Source organism: Pleurodeles waltl, chromosome 3_1 (assembly GCF_031143425.1).
Source record: "Pleurodeles waltl isolate 20211129_DDA chromosome 3_1, aPleWal1.hap1.20221129, whole genome shotgun sequence".
Taxonomy (NCBI): Eukaryota; Metazoa; Chordata; class Amphibia; order Caudata; family Salamandridae; genus Pleurodeles; species Pleurodeles waltl.
Window position 1 is genome coordinate 125,250,504 of NC_090440.1, and position 26,541 is coordinate 125,277,044.

At 46.7% G+C, this 26,541-nt stretch overlaps 1 protein-coding gene and 1 long non-coding RNA gene across 4 annotated transcripts in view; one reads left to right on the forward strand and one right to left on the reverse strand.

Annotated features, from left to right (window-relative positions):
• LOC138283830 (uncharacterized) overlaps nt 1-3,407 on the reverse strand; it is a 110,186-nt gene extending 106,779 nt beyond the window's left edge. The window contains exon 1 of the long non-coding RNA XR_011201319.1: nt 3,300-3,407. This is a non-coding gene — a long non-coding RNA (uncharacterized lncRNA). The remainder of the gene's footprint in view (nt 1-3,299) is intronic.
• Nucleotides 1-26,541, forward strand: part of ANO3 (anoctamin 3) — a 1,608,515-nt gene that overhangs the window by 886,622 nt on the left and 695,352 nt on the right. The gene's annotated exons all lie outside the window — the stretch shown is intronic.

The window sequence follows — 26,541 nt, forward strand, 5'->3', positions numbered from 1 at the left end:
TTGTGTGACTTTGACTGCAATTGACAACAAAGAAAGGGAGGTTGAAATACCTAGGAATTAATGTTTCAGTGAAGGCGACCAGGGAGTAGGAGAGCAATATATATCCAGTAATGGAAACAATAAAGAGGGCTTATGAGCACTTGACACTACTACTTTAATCTCTCATGGGTGGAATCATATTGATCAAAATTTGCACAAGCTAAAGAATACGTGTATGTCATGCAGAACATCCCCACAAAACACTAGCACAATTTTGCAAACATATTACATCTATGTTTAGGCATTCCCATTGAGCAATAGGACACTGAGGGACATAACATAATCACTTAGTAGGATCCTCTCTTGCCTTGATTCCTTAGCAGAGCCTAATTAGAACTCAATCTACTTCTAATTCTCTCTATCTAACTACTGTAATTAGAAATCATTCTTCTTATGCAAATTAAAGTTACATTATTTTAAATTGCATTTCGAAATTGACCTGAAATAATGCAATTACTAATGCACCTGTAGTAATGTGGAGTGCATACATTCATGTTTTAGTGACAAGCGAGCCTGTTCCAGAACATGATCCCACAATAAAGTGGTAATTACTAACATGTATTTTGACAACTGGACTCTTTGTTCTACAATGATCCCTTTCAGGCTAGATAGCTTATAACATTCCTAGGGGAGGTGACTGAGCATTCCTAGAATCTGAGAGACTGAAGAAGAAAATGTATTCAGACTCATGATTCTACCTGGGGACACATTTAAAAAGACATAGACCGCCAGGGGTAATGTGGCGTCCGTACCGTCAACAGGCTGGAGGGTACGGTGGCCCTTATTACAACCGTGGCTGTAGCGCTGCGGTCGCACCGCCGGGGCCGGCGGTTTCCCGCCGTTTTAGCCCCGGCGGTGATAATCTGCCAGGGCAAGCAGCGCTGCCCTGGGGATTATGACCCCCCTACCGCCAGCCTGTTTCTGGCGGTTTGCACTGCCAGGAAGAGGCTGGCGGTAAGGGGTGTCCTGGGGCCCCTGGGGCCACTGGCATGGGCAGTGCAGGGGCCCCCTAACAGGGCCCGGCCAGCTTTTCACTGTCTGCATAGCAGACAGTGAAAAGCGCGACGGGTGAAACTGCACCCGTCGCACGGCCGCAACACCGCCGGCTGCATTAGGAGCCGGCTCCTATGTTGCGGCCTCATTCCCGCCGGCCCAGCGGGAATGTCATAATGGGGGCCGCGTGAGTGCGGCCGCATTGGCGGCCGCACGGCGGTTACCGCAAGGTCGTAATGACCCCCATACTGTCTGAATGTGATACCAATGGCAAAGTAAGGAGGTTGTAATCAACTAAAAATCTGTCTTTGCTCGTTATTTTTTGTATTGTTTTCTAACAATTTGATAGGTTTAGTGAAGTTGATTTTGCTCACCCCATGTTTTGTTGACAGAAATACTGAATAACTATATTTTCAAATAAGATTTGAACATTCTTTCTGGATGGCTTGCATTCTCGAGTAACCCATTCATGTTCAGTCACCTGTGACTTACCATGGAACTATATTTCGGTACTAACTCAACCTACTGGACTTTCATATTGAGCCCATAGCAGCTCATTGAAGGCTCAGCAATTTTCATCCTTTTTTTAAAGTGTTATTTCTGTATCTAATGTCTCCAAGCTACCTTTTCGTTGTTTTATTCCAAATTAAGATTTTCTCTGCATTTAAAACTTTATTAATAGTTCCATTTGACCAAACAGCTTAAATTTTTCTGATGTATTGTTCTCTGCCAAAGTAATGGTAACCTGAACAACAGTGCTCGAACCATAAGAATATATGCGTGTGTGTATGTCAAACTTACATGCTCAAATCGACTGATTTTCAAGTCCAAATTCACTTCTGAAATTCATAGAATATGAATTTGCACTTATAAAGAATATACTAATTAGTAATTTTCCATGTTACAACGCCATTATGCATGGGAAAATCTCCCAGCACAGGTTTTAAGATATTTTATGACATTTCCCCAGCCCACGGACATTCTGGAAAGCATGGTACCCAAATATTAAAAAATATTACCATGTTGGATTTAATAATAGAAATTTATACCCAATGAGATTATATTTTTCAAACCATAATTAGGTCAAAATATTTTGGTCTGACATAACAACTCATCACTGAAATTGTGAAAGGTGGCTGCAGGCAAATAGCTTTCTCTGTGGGCAGTTGTTCCCAGTGTAGGAGAAAATGCGCTAAAGCGAATGCATTTTTACATGGACGATTGTGCTTTATGTATGGTTACACTTGCACATTTTTTCGTTGCCTGAAATGCTTTCTATAATCACAACATTTTCCAGACGTACGAAAAGAAACCTTTGTGACTTTTGAAAAATTGTGAATCTTCACCCAAAAGGAGAGGGAACCTAATGGTGAAGATTTCCTTTTTTTTAAAAAAAAAAATTATCCTGGAATTTCATTAATCCGGAGTGCTCAAGTTTCCCAGGTCCCCCAGTGAGAAAATGATCCTCTCCATGATCTTTATGGTCTAGCTAGACAGTGTGGCTGCTTCCAGACATCCCTAGAGAGGGGCTTGCGACCGTCCACATATTGGGAGTCAGGAGAACATGTTTTGATTGGGTAGAAGTTGTGTGCTACACAGCTATGATCATGTTGTTTATTTGCCAGCTGCTTAGGTTTGAACTTTCAGGGACAAACACGTGACCTTGGAATGCTATTAAAATGTTTAGATATCTAGATAATTTATGTTGTTTGTCTCTGGCAGGAGCACAAACGGGAAGAGATCAGTCATTAACCTGCATGGATTTTTAGTTGAAACAGTCATCTGACCTTTTAGCATGCACAAGCATAATTCTACAGTTGATTTCGTCCACACAAATACGTATCTATTCCCGTGCTATATACTTGTAGTGCTTCGCTTTACCATGCAATATTCCTTTAAAGGCCAACTATTGGCATTACCTATGCTTGTTTTAGTTACAATCTCGGATCAGTAAATCTGGATTTTTATTGGGAACAACGTAGTTAGATATCCTACAGTTCAAAGAAAAAAAACATTGTCTACATCTGCTAACCATGCATATGGAAAACCTGCGCGCTCTATTGAAGTTGTCAGTGCATTTCGACTGCATTGCATTGTACCCGATTTAATGCAGTTGACCCAATTGGACTAATAAACCCGAAAAGTATAATTTACATAAATTAGTTCTAGTGCAATAATGTTACAGTGCAATGTTGCACCTACGTTTGTTTTTACCTCTCAGTCAAGCTGTCCTAGAAGTATGTGTGTTTCAATGTGCATTTACTCACTTGTGAATTTGCCACGTCCACCACTGATATGTTCTCCGGGTGTATATAGACGATCTTCTATGTAAAGGCACTGGATGTCATAGTTTTGTTTATTAGGTCAGAATATGCCCCCAACCCAACTTTGAACGGATTTCCAGAGTTAGCAAGCTTGCCAAGTAGCTGAGCTGCCCCAAAGCTTTTATTCTGACAAGATATTGCAGCTTAAGAGGAGATGTTAATCAGGAGAAAACATGCATTTCTGCCAAAACCAGTTTGTCCAGCTGGCAAACGTCGGCAACGTCTTCAGTTAGTAAGATGACTCAGTTTTCTTCCCGCCAGTCTGTGCAGCTCTGGGCGGATCTAATCACTCCAGTTGTAATTGGGTAATTATCACCGTCACAACAACACGCACAAGCACTCTGCCAGGGGGGTCTACTTCTGACCAGTTTTTATCATTACTTCGTGGGGTCTAGATTGAAAAAACGTGAGATACTGCTTTCATCCTTCTAGCCATACATGAGCTCATTTATTTGATTCTCACCTAGAGATGGTCTTTGTAAGGTACGAAACATGCATGAGGACCTCCCACATTCACCAGCCACAGACTCTCGTCGTTCTAATCTCAGTTGTCTGTTGTACTTTAAAATCCCTGCATGGATATGGTTTCAGTTTACAAAACTAATTAGTAAAATAGCTAAAAGTATGTTTTCAGTTTATGGAGATGAGCTTACTATTGAAATGAAGGTTTGGGACTGGTTTCTCCCAGCTGTGACTAAGAGTTTTGGATAAGCAGTCACGTTTTGTGGTACAGAAGACTATAGAGACAACGGGCTTGATTTAGAGTTTGGCTGACTGTGTGTTGTCACAAACTTGAGGGATATCCCGTCTACCAAATGAAAATTCAATTAAATCCTATAGAACTTATAATACAGTAGACGGGATATCCGACACATTTGTGATGGGGTAACCATCCACCAAACTGTAAATCAGGTCCAAGGTTTGGCAGAGAAAAGTCACTGAGTGAGTGGGGCAAGCTATTTCTGAAGCAGATGGTCGAACCAAACTAGCTGAGTAGCTAGAAAACTAAAATACCACACACTTCTAATCATACCACTAAGTCATCCAGTGAGCCAAGTGGCTGAGTATGACTGCCCTTAGAAGTGTTCTGCAAGAGAGTCTTTAGGTGAGGAGTTATTTCATCTAACAGTTTTTTCAAAAGTGCCAAACTGAATTTTAGAGCACTTTTTTAAAAAAAATGTTGCCCTAAAGTGAAATGCTTTAATTTTTTTGCCCTCCTTCTTTCATTTTTGCTTCCCCCTCTCTACTAATCTGTCTGTACTTTTTCCCAGTATTCATAATTTATCTGCCCTGAAATTAATTGTTTTTACAGCCTTCGACCTGCTCTTCCTGTCATGTCCTTAAATGGCGGCCGCTGCGAGGCCGCGCAGCGGGCGCGCCGCTGGCGCGCCTAATGCAAGCCCGTCTGCGCCCGTCCGCGCCTGGACCGCGCCTAGTGCCCGAACCCCTGGCCCCCGCGCCCCCCGCTTGACCTATGACTCCGCCACCCTCGCCAACCTCAACTCCGGCCGCGCGCCGGGCTGCTACCGCGCCACCCCCAAACGTACCCACGGACCCTTCACCTGCAGCAACTGCCGCTTCACCTGCCTACGGACCCACACCGCCACCACCAAGAACGACGCCCCCGGAAGCAACCTCGAATGCATCCTGGTCAACACCCGCTCCGTCCACAGGCACGCCATCGAACTGTGGAACCTCATCAACTCAACGAACCCAGACATCGCCTTCCTCACCGAGACCTGGATGAACCCCTCCTCGGCACCCGACATCGCCATAGCCATCCCCGACGGCTACAAAATCATCCGGAGAGACCGCTTCAACCGCACCGGAGGAGGCATCGCCATCGCACACAAAAGCTCCATCAGCATCTCGACCCACACCGACAACTCACTTCCCGACGCCGAACACCTCCACTTCGCGATCCACATCGACCCCAAGACAACCCTAAGAGGCACCCTCATGTACAGACCACCAGGACCCCGCACCAAGTTCAGCGAAGACATCGCAGACTTCGTCAACCCCCACGCACTCTCATCCACCGACTACATCCTCCTAGGAGACCTCAACTTTCACCTGGAGAACCACACCGACAACAACACCACCGCCGTTCTAGACAACCTCGCCAACCTGGGACTGAAACAACTGGTCAACACCCCCACCCACTACGCCGGACACACGCTCGACCCCATCTTCTCCTCAAGCAAACACATCACCTTCAGCCACACCACCGAACTCACATGGTCGGACCACAGCTGCGTCCACTTCAGCTTCAAGAAAACCACCGTGCATCACCACACCCGGCAACCACCAAAAAGATACTGGAACCGAATCACCACAGAACAACTCGCAGCAGCGCTCTCCCTGAACCAACCCACCAGCACCAGCAACCCCAACGAGGCCGCCAACAACCTCACCAACTGGATCTCCGACTGCGCCAACCTCCTGGCCCCTCTGAAGACCCAAACCAACACCAACAACCACAAGAAAAACTCCTGGTTCACCACCGAACTCAAAAACTCCAAGAAAGAATGCCGCCTCCGCGAGAAGACATGGCGCCTCAACCCAACAGAGGAAAACCTGACAGCTCTCAAGGACACCACCCGCCAACACCACCAACGCCTCCGCACCGCATGAAAAACAGCCTACCAGAACAGACTTGACAACAACGCCCACAACAGCAAGGAACTATTTGGCATCGTCAAAGAGCTCTCCAACCCGGACGCAGAAACCAACCCCATCCCTCCCTCACAGGACCTCTGCGACTCCCTCGCGACCTTCTTCCACCGTAAGATTGCCGACATCTACAACAGCTTCACGACCACCAACATGAACCCGCCCCCGGAAGCCGCAAACGACATCTCCACCATCCTCGCCTGGAACCCTACCACCACCGAGGAAACCACCCGCGTCATGAACTCGATCCACTCGGGATCACCCTCCGACCCCTGTCCTCACCACATTTACAACAAGGCCGACAACATCATCGCACCCCACCTCCGAGACGTCATCAACGCCTCCCTCACCACTGCTACCTTCCCTGAAAGCTGGAAACACGCAGAACTCAACGCCCTCTTAAAGAAACCTACAGCAGACCCCACCGAACTCAAAAACTTCCGGCCTATCTCCCTCCTACCGTTCCCCGCCAAAGTGATTGAGAAAATCGTCAACGCTCAACTCACCGCCGCCCTGGAAACCTCCGACTCCCTCGACTCCACTCAGTTCGGATTCAGGGCCAACCACAGCACCGAAACCGCCCTCATCGCAGCCACGGACGACATCCGAGCCCTGACCGACAAGGGTGAAACCGTGGCCCTCATTCTCCTGGATCTCTCTGCAGCCTTCGACACGGTCTGCCACCGCACCCTGATAGACCGCCTCTGCAGCGCCGGCATCAGAGGCAAGGCCCTGGAATGGGTCATCTCCTTCCTCTCCGGAAGGACCCAGAGAGTCCGCCTCCCCCCCTTCAGATCCGCAGCCACGGAGATCATCTGCGGCGTACCCCAAGGATCCTCCCTCAGCCCCACCCTATTCAACGTCTACATGACCCCCCTGGCAAACATCGCACGCAAACACGGACTCGACATCATATCCTACGCCGACGACACCCAGCTCATCTTATCCCTCACCAACAACCCCACATCAGCAAGGACCAGACTGCACGACGGCATGAAGGAAGTAGCGACCTGGATGACAGACAGCCGACTGAAACTGAACACAGATAAAACGGAGGTCCTCATCCTCGGCCCTACCCCCTCCGCATGGGACGACTCCTGGTGGCCCCCCGCCCTAGGCAGCACTCCCCAACCGACCAACCACGCACGCAACCTCGGCTTCATCCTGGACTCCTCCCTCTCGATGACCAGACAGGTCAACTCGGTGACCTCAGCGTGCTTCAACACCCTCCGCATGCTCTGCAAGATCTTCCGCTGGATCCCCATCGACACCAGGAAGACCGTCACCCACGCCCTCGTCACCAGCCGCCTGGACTACGGGAACACTCTGTACGCCGGCATCACCACCAAGCTGCAGAGGAAACTTCAACGGATCCAGAACGCCGCAGCACGACTCATCCTGGACATACCTCGCCACCACCACATCTCCGGACACCTGAGAAAACTCCACTGGCTCCCGGTCAACAAGAGGATCACCTTCAGACTCCTCACCCACGCACACAAAGCCCTCTACAACCTCGGACCCAAACTCATCAACTCCAGCGTCTCCTTCTACACCCCTCCGCGCACTCTGCGCTCCACCGGTCAGGCCTTGGCAGCCGTCCCCCGCATCCGCAAAACCACCGCCGGAGGAAAATCCTTCTCTTTTCTGGCAGCGAAGACCTGGAACTCCCTGCCCAGTCACCTTCGCGCCATACCCGAACACCTCCCCTTCAGAAGGCAGCTCAAGACCTGGCTCTTCGAGCACTGACCCCCTCCCCCCCAGCGCCTTGAGACCCTTATGGGTGAGTAGCGCGCTTTATAAATGTGATTGATTGATTGATTGATTGATGTCTCACCTGTATATTTTTAGGCTTCGTCTGCAGACAGAAGGCAGTTAACATGCACCTACTCGACTTTTAGGGGCTCATTTGCAAGCCCCTTGCACCATTGTAGCATGATTTTGTTTTACACCACGTGGTGCGAACAGCTCCGCATTTACAAACTGGTGCAATGGTACCATTGCACTAGTTTGTAAAGCCTTGCACCACATTATACCTGTCCCAGGTATAATGTATGTAAGTTAGGTGTTCCCCCGTGAAAAGGACTATAGGAATGGTGCAGTAAAAATCTACAAGATTTCACTGCGCCATTCTGCGCCATCACAGCATCATTTTTTTAACACCTGCTCAGGACAGGTGTTACAGTGATGCTGTGTAGTTTTCAGTAGCCCCCCCCCCCCCAGCATTGCTGGGCTACTGTCAAAATGTGGACGCTAGTCCAGCAATGCTACGGTTTAGCGCAACACCTGCGTCAGAATTTCTGACACAGCTGTGGACACTGTACACCATGGAGCACTGTACTGTAAATACAGCGCTCCCATGACATCGTTGGGGTGGGGCGCAGGGCAACACAAGGAAACAAAAATACGTTTTTTGTAAATTATGCCCTAAGTGTGACCCAGCCTGCGGGGCCAGTGAGCCCTTTGTCAGCCCCAATATAGCTGCCTGAGTGGGAGGTTCATTACATCAGTGAAACACACTCTAGAAATCTGATGGAACATTGATTCTTGAATTTCAATCTCATAGGGAAGTCATCATAGAAGCCTTCTCCCCCCCACAGGTCTTATGGACCTTTGTCAACTTGAAGTGTAAGAAAGGGTCTACCATCAGCAAAGCATTTAAAATACAATGAAACTAATGGGGTTTCACAAGAATGACAGAGAGGATGTGTGAGAAACTAGGACTTTTTGTACTGTTCCCACACTTTTTGGCTCCATTTTTTACTACTGGATACTGAGTTTCTGACTCTGATAGTGCCTTGGGCTCTGCTAACCAGACTCAGGGCCTGTGCTGTGTTTAAAAGTATATTGTAATTAGGTGTAAATACAAATGGCATGACACCCTACCTGTAAGTGTATACAGGTTTATAGTCCCAGTAGATTTAATGCCCTTAAGTGTGCACTACTATGTGACCTACTGTCACTTTAAAAGCCAGTCCTGCGTTGTAGGCTGCTTTTAAATTGAATTTATATGCAAATGTGACTTTTGAATTAAAGGTACTTTCAGGGAATTTATGAAAGATGCTTTTTGTACCCTGGTGAGGGAAAAACTGCTAATTCCGTTTTCCCCTATTGTAGTGCATTAACGCCATAGGCTAACATGGCAATTTAGTAAAGTATAACTATTGCTAGGAGAGAGCTCAAATGTAATTCCAGGACTTAAAATTATAGTTTCAATAAATCCAACAATTTGCGACTGTTAGATTTATTATAACTATCACAGAAAACAAGTTATAGAATTTGCTTTTCAACTGAGCCAAAATCCAGTCTTCCAGCAGCTCTTCTCTGATTGGCCAGCCTCTGCCAAGCTGAGCTAAGCTGTCTTAATAAAATGTGAAGTGGCCTGCATTGAGAAGAAGGGACATCTGGTGTGGGGAGATCTGCAAGCTGCAGATCAAAAGGCAGGAAAGGGGCTGGGTAGGCAAACTGGTCTTCACAGATGGAATGACAGGACAGGACACAGGCTCAACCCCATTTCCTGCCAGCCAAGCCAGAGGGGAGCCCCAGTAATTAGATTAGCAGAGGGGCTGTAGGGGGAGTGTTAAGAAAACTTGTCAGAGTTTTCTGACTGCCAAAGTCGTTATAAGCCCCTAAGTTTGTGAATACTGAAAGGTAGTAAACATACACAAAAGAGTAAGTTTACCTTTGTGAATCAGGTCCCACATGTATTAGTGTTTCAAGGTTATAATTGCAAAGACAACAGCAGTAGAGGTAATCTTTCAATGCTATCCATACATTTCTAAACTCCATTGAGGGGTGTATAAGGAGCGGATATCAATTATACACTATCTCACTGTTTTGGCCAAAGGAGAGATAGTTTGACAGTTTATTGTCAGATAAACTCTCCACATTTTATTCTGCAAGCTTTTGGTGTTCATATTGTTTATGTCATGTGCAACATTTAAAGCTTTTGACTGTTTTTTAACTATGTTTTGAAGTGACTTGGAGAGGTTGTTGTGGGAAAGTGAGTCATTGGTTGAGGTAGGTTTGTGAGTCCTCCTCAAGCAATAGCCACAGTTCTTGTGAGGGAGAACCACAAAACTCACTAAATGAACCTGTACTTAACCCTCTGGTTTCTTGGCACAAAAGCGGTCAGGCTTACCTTAGAGGCAATGTGTAAAGATCTTAGGCAGCACACAAACAGCAAAAAAGTGAAAACACAAGAAAAAACCTACACCAATTTAGAAACCTAGAGTAAAACTTGACACCAAAACAACAACAATCTAATCAATAGAACTGAAGATATGCAATCTTAAAGATTTAGAGGAAAGTGGTGCCAAATGGCACCAATCACCAACTGAGGGTATCTGGTCACAGTATTTGGTCACACTGGATGATCACAAAGTAAATCAAAACTGGCCTGCTTAGGATGGTAGCATATGTCCTCGGTTCACAGTCTGCGATGCATTACTTTGCAAGGCTTTGCATCGACCGGCCTTGGTTCTGGTGAAACAGTGCCACAAGGCTTTGCATCACTTTGTGTTGGTTCTGATGAGCTGTGTGGCGAGGCATTGCGTCACTCTTCATCAGGTCCGATGTATCTGGCAGCTGTGTGGTGAGGCTTTGTGGGCTTTTGCATTGCTCTCTGTTGATGCCAATGAATCTGGTAGCTGTGCGGTGAGGCTTAGCGGGACTTCGTGATGCACTGTGTTGATTCCTATGAAGCTTGCCGCTGTGGGGAAAGGCTTTGTGGGACTTCATATCACTTCACCCCGCTGTTGGATGATCCTTTAATTAGGCCAGAAGAAGCTTTCACTGATGCCAGACAAGGGCCCAGGACCTGGAGTGTACCATTTGGGGATCTGTAATTCACTTCAGCAGAAGCCAGAAGGGTTCAAGTAGGTCCATTTGCATGTACATGCAGGTCCAGTGCGGCAGTCAGCTGGGCATTTGGAGCTTGTTGTGTACCTGTAGCTCAGAACACAAGGTCATTCAGCTGAAACTGAAGTCACACAGCCTAGGATGAAAGGTGCAGGTCCAATCTCCATTCTCAGATAGCAGGGCAGTCCTCTGGCAGCAGGGCGATTCTTCATCAGTAGTATCCACAGGTCCAGGGGTGCACTGAAGAATGGGTTTAAGGGTCCTACCTTTATACCTGATTCCAGCTTTGAGGTGGAAGAAGCTTCCACGGGTTTCCTCCTACAGTGGTATCTGGAATGTCTTGTTTTCTGCACTAGTCTAGTGTGAAGTTCTTTGTGTGTCATATGAGACAGAGTCTTTCAAGTGTGACAGATGTCAGCTCCAACCCTCTCATCAAGTCAGGATGGCACATCCTGCTAGCACCCATGCCCTTTCATGTGTTGCTGTTTGAGAGGAATACACAAAGACCAACTGCCAAATACACTTAGTCATGTGACTCAGTCACCAAATGGCTAGGACACTGCAGAATTGTGACTTAAAACCCAACTTTGCCATTGAAGGGGGTTTTAAATTACTATTCCTTAGACACCAAACATGACAATCTTACCTGCTGCCAAACATTAGTTAACTTTTATTAAAGGTAATCAGGTATCTTAATGTTATCCTGTGGAAGAGATAGGCCTCAGAGTGGTGAGAAATTAATTTTTGAAATTTTCACTACCAGTATAAGTATATCTTAAAAGTACATGTCCAGCATTTTAAATACAATGTACCCTGCCCTATGGTCTGTTTAGGGTCTAACCTAGGGGACACATATGCATTAAAAAGGGTGTTTTAGGTAGGGGTGGGCGAAGAATTCTGCTCCCCCAGAGGAGCTTGCAGAGTTTTCCCCACTCCGAACTCCGAGCAAAGTGCAGAGTTCCAAAAAACTCACACTCGCCAGCATTAAGTTGGTAAGCATGAGCAATCGTTAAGTTAGCGAGTGCAAGCGAGACTTCTGAACGCAAATAGGCTGCGACCACTCAGGATGAGAAAGCTGCCACTTGCGTTGAAATCTACTTCAGCAGCAAATAGAATTTAGGGCCCTCTGGCGCTCCTTGTGATGCCATTTGTGCTGATTTTATAACGCAGGAGAAACTCCTGCACTGAAAATCAGTGCCAACAGTGCACTTCAACCAAACTCCGCCACTCACTGAACTCAGCATAGCACGGTGGAGTTTTTTCAGCACTTCGCAGAGTTCCACGTAGCAGGACTCCATGAATTCCTCTCAGGCCTATTTTTAGTCTTGAGAAAAAGTTTATGTTGTCAAGTTGAATTGGCAGTTTAAAACTGCACTACAGGCTACAGTGGCAGACCTCATATATGTTTTAAAAGGCTATTTAAATTGGTGGCACAATACGTGCTGCAGGCCCACTAGTAGCATTTAATTTCTAGGCCCTGGGTACCTGTAGAACCACTTTATGTGGGATTTCTAAGTAAATTATGTTATTTTATATGAAGTTATATTGATTTGTATAGCACACTGATCATCCAAGAGGTTATCCAGACACTTGGTGTGAAGTTTTGTGGCACCCAAGGTGCTTATAAAAGGAGCAAGGTGTTCAGCTTCTTATTCAACTCAAGAAGTAAAGAGGATGTTCTGATGTGTGGAGGAAGATTGTTCCACATCTTGGGTTTTATGTGAATGAGTGACATCCAGTTTTGATTTTCCAGATGCGGGAAATGTGTGTGATTGAGAGTGAGGCGGAGCTTAGGTATTCTGGTCTTGTGTTGTTTAGGGCTTTGTATGTATGCTTGAGAAGTTTGAATAGGCTGCACTTGTGAATGGGGAGCCAGTGAAGCTTACTGAGGTGTAGTGTGATGTGGCTGTGGCATAGGAAGTCAAGTATGAGTCTTGCAGAAGTGTTCTAGGTGGTATGGAATCTGTGTAGGAGTTGTTTGGAGATTCCGGCATAAAGCGTGTTGCCATAGCCCATCTTGCTGGTGATGAGTGCTTGTGTGACGATCCGTCCAGTGTTCTGAGGCAAGCAATTGAAGATTTTTCTCACCATGCATAAGATGTGGAAGCAGGAGGTGCACACTGCATTGACTTGAGCCATCATGTTGAGCCTGTCATCCAGGATGATCCTTAGATTTCTTGCCTGGTCTGTGGTTATGGGTGTTGGTCCTGGCTCCAACAGCCACCAGGTGGAATCCTACAAGGAGATCTTGTTGCTGAAGACCAGTTCTTTAGTTTTGTTAGAGCTGAGCTACAGGCAGTTGATCCGCATCTAGTTTGTTACCATGACATGTAGTTGGTGAAGCTGATTCTGGTAGTGGTTGTTTTGTCCATCATGGGGAGTATGAATTGGTTGTTATCAGTGTAAGACATGATAATGATGTTGTGTGATCAGATGATGTTGACGAGCAAGCGGTGTCATGTAAATGCTTAAAAAGGTGGGGCTGAGGGACTATCCCTGGGGGACTCCACATATCAATTTCTCGGTCTCTGGTGAGCCAATTGGGTGCAACCCACTTTTACCCTGTTTTAAGAAGACAGCAGATGCACTTTAGCAGTTGTTAACAGTAAGAAAGTTTGCAGAGTCCCAAAGCCAACAAATATCAATTCAGCAAAACAGGAGGTGACATTTAGAGCTGACCATGCAGAGAGAGACAGGCCCAACAGTTGCCATTTCCAAAAATGTTTTGAAGCTAAAAGTGTTGAGTTTGTTCTTTGAGTAATTTGACTAAGGTAGGTATCTTGTGTGGCCTATTGAAAGAGCATGCCACATTGTGTCTCCTACAGTAGGTTCCTTTTCATGCCTTATCATATAAAATTGGTCGAAAAGGGACATAGTTTTTAGTGATGCTCGATGCAAGTTAAATACCAACCAGACTCCATCACTATTGCAGGTGTATTTACACAATTGTATAATAAACTCAGAATAAGCTCAAAACAAAAGCACACGCCTTGAATCACTTTTTTACTATCTCCCCAAGACAATAATACTACAGGTAGATTAATTGCACCATCAGTGATCTCTAAATATACTTTGAAATAAAGTTTAATGATTTAGGTTAGGAATTACTGATTTGTAATACTGAAACAGCTTAATTTAGGTTCAACTTTTCTTTCATACATCCACTTACTCCACACTAAGCCACTCACAAGAGTGAGTGAAGGAGGCATTTCTCAAATACCTTTCACATAGCACAAGACAGGGTCAACCCCTGTCACCGATGCAGTTTGCCACTGTTATAGAGCAGCTGGCAGCATTAATGAAAATGGTTGCTCATGTGAATGGATTCATATGGGCATGGGGGTTGAAGTCAAAACTGCAGTATATGCAGATCATCTCCTTATATAACTAGGACATCCAGAAAAGGCTGTACCCCAAGTAATGCAGATACTACAAGAGTGTGGAACCTATAGTGGGCTGCAATTTAACTGTAAATAATCCAATTTATATCTGGAGGATGTGGTGGTAAAGGATGGCTATTGGGTGACTTGACTGCAATTGACAACAAAGAAAGGGAGGTTGAAATACCTAGGAATGAACATTTCAGTGGAGGCGACCAGGGAGTGGGAGGGCAATATGTATCCACTAATGGAAACAACAAAGAGGGCTCATGAGCACTTGACACTACTGCTTGAATCTCTCATGGGTGGAATCATATTGATCAAAATGTTCACATGCTATAGACCATGTCTATGTCATGCAGAACATCCCCAACAAAATAATAGCACATTTTTTCAAACATATTACATCTATGTTTAGGCATTCCTATTGAGCAATAGGACACAGAGGGAAATAAGATAATCACTTAGTTGGATCCTCCCTTGCCTTAATTCCTTAGCAGGCCCTAATTAGAACTCAATCTACTTCGAATTCTCTCTATGTACCTAATTATAAATCATTCATCTTATGCAAATTAAAGTTAAATTAATTTTAAATTGCATTTTGACATTGACCTGAAACAATGCAGAGTGCATTACAAGTGCATGACAAGCAAGCCCGTTCCTGAACATGGTCCCACAACAAAGTTATAATTACTAAAATGTATTTTGACAACTGGACTCAAATCATCATTCCAGAGTTAACTTCTCTAAGGCGTAGAGTAACAGATAATTTAAATGTAAGTACAATGTGGCTATACATACCTGTTGTACTATGATCCCTGTCAGACTGCATAGCTTATAGTGGAGATGACTGAGTGTTCCTGGAATCTGAGAGTCTGAGGAAGAAAATGTATTCAGACTCTTTATGATTCTACTTGGGGACACATTTCAAGAGACCAATTATCTGGATGTACAATGGCCAAGTAAGAAGGTTGCAATCCACTAAAAATCTCTCTTTGGTCATTATTTTTGTATTGTTTTCTTACAATTTGATAGTTTTAATGAAGTTGATTTTGCTCACCCCATGTGTTGTTGACAGAAGTACTGAATAATGATCTCTTCGACTAAGATTTGAACATTCCGTTTGGATAGTCTGCATGCCCGAATAACCCATTTACATTCAGTCACCTATGATTTACCGTGGAGTTAGATGTCGTTACTAAATCAACTCCCTGAACTTTCATGTTGAGCACGTAGCAGCTCATTGAAGATGCAGCCATTTTCATCTTTTTTTTAAAAGTGTTAATTCTACACTTATTGTCTCCAAACTACCTTTTCGTTGTTCTATTCCCAATTAAGGTTTTCTTTGCATTTATAACTTTATTAATAGGTCCTTTGACCAAACAGCTCACATTTTTCTGATGTCCGCTAAAGTAATGTTAATGAGACATAAAACTATATACATGTGTGTAAGTTAAACTTACGTGCTCAAATCAACTGATTTTTAAGCCCAAATTCACTTCTGAAATTCATAAAATGTGAGTTTGCACTCATAAGGAATATTCTCATTAGTAACTTTCCATGTTACAATGTAATATTATGCATGGGAAAATCTCCCAGAACAGGTTTGAAGATATTCTAAGACATTTCCCCAGCCCATTAACATTCTGTAAAGTATGGTAGCCAAATATTTAAAAAAATAGTCCGACTTGAATATTGTTTGCTAAATATAATTTCCAAAAATATTGCCATATTGGATTTAATAATAGAAAATGTATTCCCAATATTTTGGTCTGACAATAGTTTCTTGCTAACAATATTCTGACATAACAAATCATCGCTGACATTCTGGGAGGTGGGATGTAGGCAAGTAGCTTTCTCTGTGGGCAATTGTTCCCAGTGTAGGAGAAACTTCGCTAAAGCTAATGCATTTTTACATGGACAATTGTGGTTTATGCACGGTTACACAAGCAAATGTTTTCTTTGCCTGAAAGACTTTCGATAATCACAACATTTTCCAGAGATACAAAAAGAAACCTTTGTGAATTTTGAAAAATCGTGAATTTTTACTCAAAAGAGGCGGGAATCTAATGGTGAAGATTTACTTTGTTTTAAAAAATTATCCTGGAATTTCCTTAATCCAGAGTGCTCAAGTTTCCCAGGTCCCTCAATGAGAATATTATCCTGCCCATTAGCTTTATGGTCTAGTTAGAGAGTGCGGCTGCTTGCAAACATCGCTAGAGAGGGGCTTTGGCACCGTCCACATATTGGGAGCCAGGAGAACATGTTTTGATTAGGAAAATGTTGTGTGCTACACAGCTATGAGCATGTTTTTTATTTACCAGCTGCCTAAGTTTGAACTTTCAGGGACAAACACGTGACCTTGGAATGCTACTAAAATATTTAGATATCTAGATAATTTATGTTGTTTCTCTCTGGCAGGATTACAAATGGGAAGAGGGCAGTCATTAACCTGCATGGAATTTTAGGTCTTGTGTGACAGTGCAACAGTCATCTGATCTTTTAAAATACACCAGCAATAATTCTACAGTTATTTTCGTCCACGCAAATATGTATCTATTCCCGTGCTATATACTTGTAGTTCTTCCCATTACCATGCAGTATTCCTTTAAAGCCCAAATATTGGCATTACCAATGCTTGTTTTACTTACAATCTCGGTTTTACATTGGGAACAACATAGGTAGATATCCTACAATTCAAAGAAAAAACACTGTCTACATCTGGTAATCATGCATGCATATGAGAAACCTGTGCGTTCTACTGAAGATGCCAATGCATTTGGGCTGTGTTGCCTTGTACCTGATTTAATGAAGTTGACCCAATTAGTCAAACCCCAAAACTATCATTTGCATAAATTAGTGCTAGTGCAATAATGGTACAGTGCAGTGTTGCACCTATGACTGTAATTACCTCCCAGTCAAGCTGTGCTAGTAGTATGTGTTTATCAATGTGCATTTTTCTCACTTATGAACTTGCCACGCCCACCTCTGATTTGTTCTCAGGGTACATATAGACGTTCTTCTAAGTAAATGCACTAAGGGTCAGACTTAAGTGAAAATTACGGTGCACGTCACTGTGCCAAATTTGGCAGCGTCAAATAACATGGCTCACCCCTGTGATTCCCCTTGCACTGGTGCAACAATTGCTGCTGCGCACGAACGCAACTACCCTTGCACCAGAATGCAATAATGGCTGCGTTGAGGGGGAGAAGGGACACCTTCTTCCACAAAAACAATCTTCAATGGTGATTTGCTCCTTCTTTGTGTGATGTAAAATGCAACACAAATAGAAAAAGCAAGAAATTAGGAGAAATTTAAGCATTTCTTCTTGTTGTGCCACTCTAACCCCACCACTGGAGTGGCTTTAGATTTTGGTGCTGACTCAAGTTTAAGAAAACTTGTAAATCTTGGGCAGCGTCAAAATGCAATGGGTGTTGCTGTGGCACACCCACTGCAACACCAATTGCACGCTCAATCCACACAAAGTGCTGCATGTGAAGAGGCTATATTTACAAGGCGGCGCTAAGCCACAAAAGTGACACTCCAGTGGTGCTAGGGACTCTTAAATATGCCCCCAAGTGTCATAGACTTGTTTATTAGGTCAGAATATGTTCCCACACCAACTCTGATCTGATTAAAGTGTTAGCAAGCATGCCAAGAAGTGAGCTGTCCCAAAGCTTTTATTCTGACAAGATATTGCAGCTTAAGAGGAGATATTAATCAGCAGAAGGCCTTCTGCCTAGGCCAGTTTATCCAGCTGGCAAACACAGTGCTTAATTTGTAAATAAAGAGGTTCCGGTGCCCAAAACCCTCCTCTTAAACATGCGGCTGCTGCAACACTGAAGCAGCGTAATCCTGAAGCCATCCTTGGCCTCTTCAATCCATATAAAGCAACTCCCTACCCCTTCAGCTCACTCTTGCAGCTTTCTACTTTCTCCTTTTGTTAGGCTTTTTCATTTTTCTCTTCATCCGTCTTTCCCATATGTGTCTCGCAGCAAATGCTTGAGGCAGAATAATAACTCCCGGTCCTCAAAAATAAGTGCCGGTTGTTAGAAATGGGGTCTTTGGTTGACAGTCAGGTTACCCCCTGTTCAAGCAAGGACCCTCCCTCTAGTCAGGGTAAAAGAGAATCACCCTCAGCTAACCCCTGCTTACCACCTTGGTAGCTTGGCAGAGCAGTAGGCTTAACTTCAGAGTGCTAGGTATAAAGTATTTGTACCAACACACACAGTAACTCAATGAAAACCCTACAAAATGACAAAACACCAGTTTAGTAAAATAGGAAATATTTATCTAAACAAAACAAGACCAAGACAACAAAAATCTGACATACACAAGTCCAGGTAAGCAATTTTTAAAGATTAAACTCAAAAATAGCACTTAGAAACACAAAATGCTTCCATGAGGTGTTAACACAGCGTCGTGACAGAGTCGTTCCCGACAATCCGACAACAGCGGCGCCGGACATGGAGTCGCGTAGACCCCCAAGTACAGTACCTTTGGTGAAGAGTGAAAACAAGCCGATGCGCGAAGTCAGGGATCACGGCGTCTGTGTGAAACGTTGAATCCGCGCACTTCGAGTGGTGTTGGTCACGACATGGTGCAGCGACTTCCACGGAGTCGCGGACTTCAGCGGGGCTGCAGTGGTGTCGGGTCTGCGAAGGTCATCACGTTCCAGCGAAGATCATGGAGTCGGTTGCAGGCAGCGTCATTGGATTCAGCAGCGGTGTTGGTCCGAAGTCGATTTCCTAGGATTTCCACGAGCTTTCCTGGGCCTGGATAGGGCACCACTTGTCAGAGCAGGAGTCTCTCCAGAGACTCCAGGTGCTGGCAAAGAGAAGTCTTTGCTGTCCCCGAGACTTCAAACCACAGGAGGCAAGCTCTATATCAAGCCCTTGGAGATTTCTTCACAAGATGGAAGGCATACAAAGTCCAGTGTTTGCCCTCTTACTCTGGCAGAAGCAGCAACTGTAGGATAGCTCCACAAAACACAGTCACAGGCAGGGCAGCACTTCTCCTCAGCTCTTCAGCTCTTCTCCAGGCAGAGGTTCCTCTTGATGTCCAGAAGTGATCTAAAGTCTGTGCTTTTGGGTCCCCTTCTTATACCCAATTTCTCCTTTGAAGTAGGCCTACTTCAAAGTAAAGTCTCTTTTGAATGTGAAATCCTGCCTTGCCCAGGCAAGGCCCCAGACACTCACCAGGGGGTCGGAGACTGCATTGTGTGAGGACAGGCAAAGCCCTTTCAGGTGCAAGTGACCTCTCCACCCCTCCCTCCTAGCACAGATGGCTCATCAGGAAATGCAGACTACACCCCAACTCCTTTTGTGTCACTTTCTAGTGTGAGGTGCAACCAGCCCAACTGTCAAACTGACCCAGACAGGGAATCGACAAACAGGCGGAGTCACAGAAATGGTATAAGCAAGAAAATGCTCACTTTCTATCAATCAATCAGTGTATTTGTAGAGTGCACTACCAACTGTGAGGGTCTCAAGGTGCTGAGGGGGGAAGGGTGATGCTACTGCTCAAATAGCCAGGTTTTGAGCCGCTTCCTGAAAGTCAGCAGGTCTTTGGTCTGTCGTAGGGGCAACGGAAGGGCGTTCCAGGTCCTGGCAGCGAGGTGGGAGAAGGATCTGCCTCCAGTAGTCGCTCTCCGGATGCGGGGGACAGTGGCGAGGTCGGCTGAGCGGAGTTGGCGGGATGGGGTGTAGAAAGTGAGTCGTCTGTTTAGGTAGGCTGGACCAGTGTTGTGGAGCGCCTTCTGTGCATGGGTGAGGAGCTTGAAGGTTATCCTTTTGTTTACGGGGAGCCAGTGTAGGTCTCTCAGAAGGGGGGTGATGTGGCTGTGGCGGTGGGCATTGAGGATCAGGAGTGCAGAGGCATTTTGAATGCGTTGCAGTCGTTTGAGGAGTTTGGCCGGGGCTCCTGCGTAGAGGGTGTTTCCGTAGTGAAGTTTGCTGCTGACGAGGGCTTGTGTGACTGTTCTTCTTGTATCTGTGGGGACCCATCTGTAGATCTTGCAGAGCATGCGGAGGGTGTTGAAGCAGATTGAGGAGACAACGCTGACTTGCTTGGTCAAGGAGAGTGTTGAGTCGAGGATGATGCCCAGGTTGTGTGCGTGGTTGGTGGGTGTTGAGGAGGTCGTCCCAGGCTGAGGGGTTGGCGCAGAAGATGAAGACCTCCGTCTTAATTGAGTTCAATTTCAGTTTGCTGTTCCTCATCCATTCGGCGATGGCCTTCATTCCTTCGTGGAGGTTGGATTTGGCGGTGAGGGGGTCTTTGGTTAGGGAGAGGATCAGTTGGGTGTCGTCAGCGTAGGAGATGATGTTGAGGTAGTGCAGCCGGGCGACGCGGGCGAGCGGGCCATGTAGATGTTGAAAAGTGTAGGGCTGAGGGACGAACCTTGGGGACCGCCGTAGATGATCTTGGAGGCTTCGGAGTGGAAAGGGCGGAGGCGGACGCTCTGGGTTCTGCCGGAGTGGAAGGAGGTGGTCCACTCCAGAGCCTTGTCCCGGATCCCTGCATTGTGAAGGTGTGTGCATAGGATGTGGTGGCAGACGGTGTCAAAAGCGGCCAAGAGGTCCAGGAGGATAAGGGCCACGGTTTCGCCATTGTCAAGCAGGGCACTGATGTTGTCGGTGGCGGCGATGAGGGCGGTTTCCGTACTGTGGTTGCTGCGGAACCCTGACTGGGATGGGTCCAGGATGTTGTTTTCTTCAAGGTAGTGGGTCAGTTGTCTGTTGACGATCTTCTCGATAACCTTGGCCGGGAATGGGAGCAAGGAGATGGGGTGGAATTTCTTGAGGTCTCTCGGGTCCGCCTTGGGTTTCTTGAGTAGGGGTTTGATCTCAGCATGCTTCCAGCTCTCGGGGTAGGTCGTGGTCTCGAAGGAGATCTTGATGACTTTGCGGAGGTGGGGTGCGATGGTGGCGCTTGCTTTGTTAAAGATGTGGTGCGGGCATGGGTCTGACGGAGATCCAGAGTGGTTGTAGCCCATCGTTTTGATTGTGTCGTCTTCGTTCACGTTGGTCCAGACGAGCAGGAGGTAGTTGAAGGTGGGAGGAGAGTCTGAGGAGTCGGTGATTGTCGGGTGGTCTGGCTGTTGAAGCTGTCATGGATGTCTGGTATCTTGTGGTGGAAGAAGGTGGCGAGGGAGTTGCACAGGTCTTGTGAAGGTGGGATGTCATTTGTGCTGGGGTTGGAGAGTTCATTCATGATGTTGAAGAGCTCCCTGCTGTTGTGTGCGTTGTTGTCCAGGCGGTCTTTGAAGGAAGTTTTCTTGGCAGATCTGATGAGGTGATGGTGATTGCGGATGGCGTTCTTGAAGGTGGCATGATTGTCTGGAGTCTGTTCGAAAAGCCACTTTCTGTTCAGTTTCTGACAGGTTTGCTTGGAGACTTGGAGGTCCGAGGTGAACCAGCTGGCTCTCTTGTTGGCACCTCTGTTGGAAGGTTTTTTGAGTGGGCGAGGGTGTTGGCATAGTTGTCAATCCAGTGCCAGAGGTTGCAGGCTACGAGGTCGGGATTGGTGGGTTCTGTGGGTGGTTTTCGGGCAAGATTTGTGTTCAGCTGGCCTTGGCTGATTTTGCTCCAGTTGCGGCGGGGGGATCTGTTCGGTGCAGTAATGCATGGTGGATTTCTGTAAGGTGAAATGGATGCAGCGGTGGTCGGTCCATGGGAGTTCGGTGGTGTGGCTGAAGGTGACGTGGGGGCTAGCGGAGAAAATGGGGTCCAGCGTGTGGCCAGCGGAGAGTGTTGGGGTAGTGACGAGTTGTCTCAGTCCGAGGGTGGCGAGGTTGTCGATTAGGGTGGCGGTTTTGGGATCGTTGTTATTCTCCAGGTGAAAGTTTAGGTCGCCAAGGAGGACGTAGTCGGCGGAGGCTAGGGCGTGCCTGCTGACAAGGTCGGCGATGGCGTCACAGAACTGAGGCCAAGGTCTGGGGGGTCTGTAGATGAGGGTTCCTCTGAGGGTGGTGTTGGGGTTGGTGTGGATCTGGAAGTTTAGGTGTTCGGCGGCGCTGAGGTGTCGTTGGTATAGGTCATGACCCTGATGGTGTTCTTGTGGACGATGGCAATTCCGCATCCGACTCCGTTGGTGGGATCCCTGCGGGTGATCTTGTAGCCATCCGGAATGGCTATGGCGATGTCTGGGGCCGAGGAGGCATTCATCCAGGTCTCAGTCAGGAAGGCGACGTCCGGGGTGGAGGTGTCGAGTAGGTCCCAGAGTTCGAAGGCGTGTTTGTGTGCGGAGCGGGTGTTAAGTAGGATGCATCGGAGGTAGTTACGGTCAGGCTCGGCAGGAGATTGGGTGAGTTGGAGGCTGGTGAGGCTGCCGTTCCGGCAGATGAAGGGTCCCCAGGTGTGCTTAGGGGGGCCAGAAAGCAGGCATGTGCTCGTCCGGTGTTGAGGGCACGGAGGGTGCTGGTGGTGTACCGGCGTTGCTGGGCATGTTGGTCTTGGGGACCAGGGGTCCTGGCGCTGGGCACGGTCTGGGTGCGGACGGGCGCAGACGGGCGATGACGGGCACAGACGGGGTTGTCTTAGGCGCTCCTTTGGCATGCCAGCAGTGCATTTATGCCGCGGCTGCCATATGAGGGGAGGTGGGAGAGAGTGGCAGCAGGGAGGAGGGATGGGAGCAACGAATGGGAGAGCAGGGGGGCGGGTCTGCAGGGATGCAGCGGTGGGAAAAGGAAAAACTGAAGTGGAGGGAGGGGGCGGGGCCATAGGGACGCAGCGGCAGGGGTTGAGGAGAAGGAGAAATAATCAAAAGAAATCAGGCACCTGGCAACAGAGGCAGCACCGGCTTGCTGTGCAGGGGAGTGACCTGCCTGAAGCAGGGTCAAGGGTCACTCTTCTCACCGCGCCGCGGCTGCCGTATGAAGGGAGGTGGGAGGGAGTGGCAGCAGGGAGGAGGGAGTGGAGCAGCGAATTGGAGAGCATGGAGGCGGGGCCGCAGGGACTCTGCAGCGGGAAAAGGGAAAACTGAAGTGGAGGGAGGGGGGTGGGTCACAAGGACGCAGCAGCAGGGGTCGAAGGGTAAGGAGAAATAATCAAAAGAAATCACGGGCACCTAGAAACAGAGGCAGCACCGGCACACAGTGCAGGGGAGCAACCTGCCTGAAGTGGTATTTTCAAACACACAATCTTAAAATCAACTTTACTAAAAGATGTATTTTTAAATTGTGAACTCAGAGACCCCAAACTCCACATGTCCATCCGCTCCCAAAGGGAATCTACACTTTAATTAGATTTAAAGGTAGCCCCCATGTTAACCTATGAGAGGGACAGGCCTTGCAACAGTGAAAAATGAATTTAGCAATATTTCACTGTCAGGACATATAAAACACATTACTATATGTCCCACCTTAATCATACACTTCACCCTACCCTTGGGGCTACCTAGGGCCTACCTTAGGGGTGCCTTACATGTAAGAAAAGGGAAGGTTTATGCCTGGCAAGTGGGTACAAGTCGAATTTACAGTTAAAACTGCACACACAGACACTGCAATGGCAGGTCTGAGACATGATTACAGAGCTACTTATGTGGATGTCACAACCAGTGCTGCAGGCCCACTAGTAGCATTTGATTTACAGGCCCTGGCACCTCTAGTGCACTTTACTAGGGACTTACTAGGAAATCAAACATGCCAATCATGGATAAACCAATCACATACAATTTACACAGAGAGCATATGCACTTTAGCACTGGTTAGCAGTGGTAAAGTGCTCAGAGTTCAAAAGCCAACAGCAACAGGTCAGAAACAATTAGGAGGCAGGAGGCAAAAAGATTGGGGATGGCTCTGCATAAGCAAAAAAGTCCAACACCAGTGCTCAGCACCGGAAACAACAAGCACTGGGCAAATGTCGGCAACATCTTCAGTTGGTAGGATGACTCAGTTTTCTTGGTGCCAGCTGGACAGTCTGTGCAGCCCTGGGTGGATCTCATCAGTCCAGTTGTAATTATCACCGTCACAACAGCTCGCACAAGTGCTCTGCCAGGGGGGTTCTACTTCAGATTAGTTTTTATCATTACTTTGTGGGGTCTAGACTGAAAAAACTGTGAGAATCTGCCTTCATCCTTCCACCCATACTTGAGCTGCCCCCGATCCATGTAGAAGTGGGCTTGTATGTGTTAATGCCGTCTGGTGTTGCATACTTGGGGGTACTGATTAGATCTTAGCATAAGCATATCATGCTGTTTCTGCTTCCACCAAGAGACAAATAGTTGGTGAATTTTCCCAGTTGTTTCAAGGCTCACACCTCTGGAGCTAATTTCTTTAATTCTTACCTAGAGAGGGTCAATGTACAAAGCATGCATGAGGGCCTACCACTTTCAGTCAAGTTTTGTGGTACAGAAGACTATAGTGACAAAGGACTTGATTTAGAGTTTGGCAGACTGTGTGTTGTCACAAATGTGAGGGATATCTCGTCTACCATATAACAATTCCATTAAATCCTATAGAACTTATAATACAGCAGACAGGATATCTGTCATATCTGTGACAGGGTAACCATCTACCGAACTGTAAATCAGGTCCAAAATCTGGGAGAGAACGTCACTGAGTGAGTGGGGCAATATAAAGAAGATGCTCGAACCACACTAACTGAGTAGTCAGAAAACTAAAATACCACATACTTACAATCAGTTCGACCTGGCCCTTTTTGCACAGTCATCCCCAAACTTGTTGCCTCCTTCCTCCTATTTTTTCTGACCTCTTCTTGTTGGCTGTAGGACTATGATCACTTTATCACTGCTGATCAGTGCTAAAGTGCAGATGCTCTCCCTCCTATAGTTGGTATGATTGGCTTGCACCTAATTGGCACATTTAATTTACCTGTAAGCGCCTTGTCCAGTGGTATCCCCATACCCAGGGCCTGTAAATTAAGGCCCATATTTATACTTTTTTTAGCGCCGCAGTTGCGTTATTTTTTTACTCGAAAGTGGCGCAAACTTGCAAAATACAATTGTATTTTGTAAGTTTGCGCCGTTTTTGCATCAAAAAGCAGTGCAAATGCGGCTCTAAAAAAGTATAAATATGGGCCTAAATGCTACTGCTTGCACCACCCACAGAAGTAGCCTTTTAAACCTGCCTCAGGCCTGCAAGCGCAGTGCACGTATGTGCAGTCTACTGCCACAGGGACCTTGCATCGACCTGGAACTTCCCTTTTACTTTATATAAATCCCCCTTAAGGTAGACCATAGCTAGCCCTATGGGGAGGGTGCTATATATGTGAGAGCAGGACAGGTGCTTTTTTGTGTGGCCCGTCCTGGTAGTGACAAACAGCCTATTTGGTTTCTCACTGCGGTGAGCTCGTCAAGGTGCCCCCAGAGCATTGGAGAGCTTACTATAGTGCACCTGAGGGACTCGCATGAACTGCTTCCTGGGGACATTGTAGCTGCGGCCCGGATGGGCCTGGAAGGGCTGCTGTGGGTCTAAGAGGCCCGAGATCACCGCCTAGGCCCGCTGGAGCAGTCATCCGCCATGAGGAGGAACCGCTGCGCTACTGCAGGGAGGGCAGTGGTCCCAGAAGCCTCCACAGAGGAGTCCGAGAGCCCTGGAGAGCTAAGGGAGCACTCCCAGAAAGAGAAGCCCCCACAACCTGATGCATAAATTTTTCTCCAAGGGTGAGATAGGAGAGGTCTCCCTGTCACCTGTCAGGAGTGTGTGTGCCCCCGTTCCCTAATTTTGGCCTTATGACGAGGTGTGAATCCTCACCAGAGGACCCCTTCCTGCTAGGCTGTCTTCTGTACAAATTACAACCATCGAGGCACAGCAGTCCCTGTGCCCCACTTGGGGGACGCCTGTACTGGGATTACATGAGTCCTACATTTCATCTATGGGGCTAGGGTTTACAGCCCCTCTGTATAATGTAGGCGATGGTGCCTTATGATAATGTCTGGGCCCCTGAATGTGCTCGCTGCGCCCTGTGTATCTTTTTGTGGGTGATATTTTCACCGCTGGGGCAGCCGGGATAGTGTATTATAGTGATGTTGATGCCAGGAGCTTTCATGATGTTTCATTTTTATGGGCATTATTATACTTTTTATTCTTGGTGTGGTCTCCCTTAACTTTTTGCCTCTGTTTCGCAGGTTGCTGATGTGTGCTGGACTCTGTTTTCACTGTTTTTGTTACTCTGGGCACTTTACCACTGCTAACCAGTGCTAAAGTGCAAGTGCTCCTTTACCAAATGTGTATGTAATTGGTTCATCCATGATTGGCATATTTGATTTACTATTAAGTCCCTAGTAGAGTGCACTAGAGGTGCCGAGGGCCT